Genomic DNA, 5,761 nt, shown 5'->3' on the forward strand with positions numbered 1-5,761 from the left:
TAATGTTCATTCCATTTATATCCACTAGAGGGCAGCAGTGTCATGTTCAATTCCATTGATATCCACTAGAGGGCAGCAGTGTAATGTTCATTCCATTGATATCCACTAGAGGGCAACAGTGTAATGTTCATTCCATTTATATCCACTAGAGGGCAGCAGTGTCATGTTCAATTCCATTGATATCCACTAGAGGGCAGCAGTGTAATGTTCATTCCATTGATATCCACTAGAGGGCAACAGTGTAATGTTCATTCCATTTATATCCACTAGAGGGCAGCAGTGTCATGTTCAATTCCATTGATATCCACTAGAGGGCAGCAGTGTAATGTTCATTCCATTGATATCCACTAGAGGGCAACAGTGTAATGTTCATTCCATTTATATCCACTAGAGGGCAGCAGTGTCATGTTCATTCCATTTATATCCACTAGAGGGCAGCAGTGTCATGTTCATTCCATTGATATCCACTAGAGGGCAACAGTGTAATGTTCATTCCATTTATATCCACTAGAGGGCAGCAGTGTCATGTTCAATTCCATTGATATCCACTAGAGGGCAACAGTGTAATGTTCATTCCATTTATATCCACTAGAGGGCAGCAGTGTCATGTTCAATTCCATTGATATCCACTAGAGGGCAACAGTGTAATGTTCATTCCATTTATATCCACTAGAGGGCAGCAGTGTAATGTTCATTCCATTGATATCCACTAGAGGGCAGCAGTGTCATGTTCAATTCCATTGATATCCACTAGAGGGCAGCAGTATATAATGTAGCTGAGACAGTTGTTACTCAATTCAACTCATAGTGCTGAAGAGCTGCGCTACAGCGTGATACACATTTAATAAAGGCAATGTTCCCAAGTTAACGGAAGCTGTGTTTACATTTCAACTATAATGCTGAACTTCAGCCATACAGATTGAATAAACGAGCCCTCAGTCCCAGAAATCCCCTAAGACAACAGTCTGCTGGAACATTAGTACATTATGGGAGGCAACCCATCTGTCTAAAGAGACTAGTTGGTATTTACCCAACACAGTGACAGATATGGAGCCTATTACACTGATAGATGGACTGATACATTTACACACTTGATGGAGTGATACATTTACACACTTGATGGAGTGATACATTTACACACTTGATGGACTGATACATTTACACAACGAAGGAGTGGCTTCGTAAGAAGCATTTCAAGGTCCTGGAGTGGCCTAGCCAGTCTCCAGATCTCAACCCCACAGAAAATCATTGGAGGGAGTTGAAAGTCTGTGTTGCCCAGCAACAGCCCCAAAACATCACTGCTCTAGAGGAGATCTGCATGGAGGAATGGGCCAAAATACCAGCAACAGTGTGTGAAAACCTTGTGAAGACTTACAGAAAACGTTTGACCTCTGTCATTGCCAACAAAGGGTATATAACAAAGTATGGAGATAAACTTTTGTTATTGACCAAATACTTATTTTCCACCATCATTTGCAAATGAATTCATTAAAAATCCTACAATGTGATTTTCTGGATTTTTTTTTCTCATAAATGTGAATGAATTAGCATACAGAATGCTGTGGTAGCCATGCTGGTTAAGTGTGCCTTGAATAAATCCCTGACAGTGTCACCAGCAAAGTCTCTTCTTCTTATCGGTGTCCTTTAGTAGTGGTTTCTTTGCAGCAATTTAAGCATGAAGGTCTGATTCACGCAGTCTCCTCTGAACAGTTGATGTTGAGATGTGTCTGTTACTTGAACTCTGTGAAGCATTTAATTGGGCTGCTATCTGAGGTGCAGTTAACTCAAATTAATTTATCCTCTGCAGCAGAGGTAACTCTTGGTCTTCCCTTCCTGTGGCGGTCCTCGTCATAGTTTCATCATAGCGCTTGATTGTTTTTGCGACTGCACTTGAAGAAACGTTAAAAGTTCTTGAAATTCTCCTCATTGACTGACCTTCATGTCTTAAAGTGATGAAGGACTTAGCATTTTACCAAATAGGGCTATCTTCTGTATACCACCCCTACCTTGTCACAACACAATTAATTGGCTCAAATGCATTAAGAAGGGAAAGAATTCAACAAATTAACTTTTAACAAGCCACACCTTGAAATGCAGGTGACTACCTCATGAAGCTGGTTGAGAGAATGCCAAGAGTGTGCAAAGCTGTCATCAAGGCAAAGGGTGGCTACAGTGATGAATCTCAAATATTAAATATATTTTGATTTGATTATGCACTTTTCTGGTTACTACATGATTCCATATTTATTTCATAATTTTGATGTCTCCACTATTGGAAATTAGTAAAAAAATAAAGAAAAGCCCTTGAATGAGTAGGTGTGTCCACACCACTGGTACTGTGTATCTTTAACTTCCAACAGTAACTCTTGAACCATTCCAAACCAACTTTCCAATGACAAAGCAAAAACAGGTTTTTCAAAATGTAAAAAAAAAACAGAAATACCTTATTTACATAAATATTCAGACCCTTTGCTATGAGACTTGAAATTGAGCACAGGTGCATCCTGTTTCCATTGATCATCCTTGAGATGTTTCTAAAACTTGATTGGAGTCCACCTGTGGTAAATTCAATTGATTGGACATGGTTTGGAAAGGCACACGCCTGTCTATATAAAAGGTCCCACAGTTGACAGTGCATGTCAGAGCAAAAACCAAGCCACGAGGTTGAAGGAATTGTCTGTAGAGCTCCGAGACAGGATTGTGTCGAGGCACAGATCTGGGGAAGGGTACCAAAACATTTCTGTAGGTATGAAGGTTGCCAAGAACACAGTGGCCTCCGTCGTTCTTAAATGAAAGAAGTTTGGAACCACTAAGTCTCTTCCTGGAGCTGGCCGCCCGACCAAACTGAGCAATCGGGGGAGAAGGGCCTTAGTCAGGGAGGTAACCATGAACCCAATGGTCACTCTGACAGAGCTCCCGAGTTCCTCTGTGGAGATGGGAGAACCTTCCAGAAGGACAACCATCTCCGCAGCACTCCACCAATCAGACCTTTATGGTAGAGTGGCCAGACGGAAGCCACTCCTCAGTAAAAGGCACATGACAGCCCACTTAGAGTTTGCAAAAAGACACCGAAAGGACTCTCAGACCATGAGAAACAAGATTCTCTGGTCCGATGAAACCAAGATTGAACTCTTTGGCCTGAATGCCAAGCGTCACATCTGGAGGAAACCTGGCACCATCCTTACGGTGAAGCATGGTGGTGGCAGCATCATGCTGTGGGGATGTTTTTCAGCGGCAGGGACTGGGAGACTAGTCAGAATCGAGGGAAAGATGAACAGAGCAAAGTACAGAGAGATCCTTGATGAAAACCTGCTCCACAGTGCTCATGACCTCAGACTGGGGAGAAGGTTCACCTTCCAACGGGACAACGACCCACACAGCCAAGACAAGGCAGGAGTGGCTTCAGGACAAGTCTTCGAATGTCCTTGAGTGGCCCGAACTTGAACCCAATCGAACATCTCTGGAGACCCTGAAAATAGCTGTGCAGCGATGCTCCCCATCCAACCTGACAGAGCTTAAGAGGATCTACAGAGAAGAACGGGAGAAACTCCCCAAATACAGGTGTGCCAAGCTTGAAGCATCATACCCAAGAAGACTCAAGGTTATAATCTCTGCCAAAGGTGCTTCAACAAAGTACTGAGTAAAGGGTCTGAATACTTATGTAAATGTGATTCAGTTTTTTATTTCTAAGACCTGTTTTTGCTTTGTCATTATTGGTTTATTGTGATGTCATTGTGGGGTATTGTGATGTCATTGTGGGGTATTGTGATGTCATTATGGGGTATTGTGATCAACATCAGTGTGAATCAACATCAGTGTGAATCAACATCAGTGTGAATCAACATCAGTGTGAATCAACATCAGTGTGAATCAACATCCGTGTGAATCAACATCAGTGTGAATCAACATCAGTGTGAATCAACATCCGTGTGAATCAACATCCGTGTGAATCAACATCAGTGTGAATCAACATCCGTGTGAATCAACATCAGTGTGAATCAACATCAGTGTGAATCAACATCCGTGTGAATCAACATCAGTGTGAATCAACATCAGTGTGAATCAACATCCGTGTGAATCAACATCCGTGTGAATCAACATCAGTGTGAATCAACATCCGTGTGAATCAACATCAGTGTGAATCAACATCCGTGTGAATCAACATCAGTGTGAATCAACATCCGTGTGAATCAACATCAGTGTGAATCAACATCTGTGTGAATCAACATCAGTGTGAATCAACATCCGTGTGAATCAACATCAGTGTGAATCAACATCCGTGTGAATCAACATCAGTGTGAATCAACATCCGTGTGAATCAACATCAGTGTGAATCAACATCCGTGTGAATCAACATCAGTGTGAATCAACATCTGTGTGAATCAACATCAGTGTGAATAAACATCAGTGTGAATCAACATCAGTGTGAATCAACATCTGTGTGAATCAACATCAGTGTGAATCAACATCAGTGTGAATCAACATCAGTGTGAATCAACATCCGTGTCAATCAACATCCATCCGTGTGAATCAACATCAGTGTGAATCAACATCCGTGTGAATCAACATCAGTGTGAATCAACATCAGTGTGAATCAACATCCGTGTGAATCAACATCAGTGTGAATCAACATCAGTGTGAATCAACATCCGTGTGAATCAACATCCGTGTGAATCAACATCAGTGTGAATCAACATCCGTGTGAATCAACATCAATCAACATCAGTGTGAATCAACATCCGTGTGAATCAACATCAGTGTGAATCAACATCCGTGTGAATCAACATCAGTCAACATCAGTGAATCAACATCTGTGTGAATCAACATCAGTGTGAATCAACATCAGTGTGAATCAACATCTGTGTGAATCAACATCAGAGTGAATCAACATCAGTGTGAATCAACATCCGTGTGAATCAACATCAGTGTGAATCAACATCCGTGTGAATCAACATCAGTGTGAATCAACATCCGTGTGAATCAACATCAGTGTGAATCAACATCTGTGTGAATCAACATCAGTGTGAATAAACATCAGTGTGAATCAACATCAGTGTGAATCAACATCTGTGTGAATCAACATCAGTGTGAATCAACATCAGTGTGAATCAACATCAGTGTGAATCAACATCAGTGTGAATCAACATCCGTGTGAATCAACATCAGTGTGAATCAACATCCGTGTGAATCAACATCAGTGTGAATCAACATCAGTGTGAATCAACATCCGTGTGAATCAACATCAGTGTGAATCAACATCAGTGTGAATCAACATCCGTGTGAATCAACATCCGTGTGAATCAACATCAGTGTGAATCAACATCAGTGTGAATCAACATCTGTGTGAATCAACATCAGTGTGAATCAACATCAGTGTGAATCAACATCAGTGTGAATCAACATCAGTGTGAATCAACATCAGTGTGAATCAACATCCGTGTGAATCAACATCAGTGTGAATCAACATCAGTGTGAATCAACATCCGTGTGAATCAACATCCGTGTGAATCAACATCAGTGTGAATCAACATCCGTGTGAATCAACATCAGTGTGAATCAACATCCGTGTGAATCAACATCAGTGTGAATCAACATCCGTGTGAATCAACATCAGTGTGAATCAACATCTGTGTGAATCAACATCAGTGTGAATAAACATCAGTGTGAATCAACATCAGTGTGAATCAACATCTGTGTGAATCAACATCTGTGTGAATCAACATCAGTGTGAATCAACAACATCAGTGTGAATCAACATCAG

This window comes from Oncorhynchus nerka, linkage group LG7 (assembly GCF_034236695.1).
Source record: "Oncorhynchus nerka isolate Pitt River linkage group LG7, Oner_Uvic_2.0, whole genome shotgun sequence".
NCBI lineage: Eukaryota > Metazoa > Chordata > Actinopteri > Salmoniformes > Salmonidae > Oncorhynchus > Oncorhynchus nerka.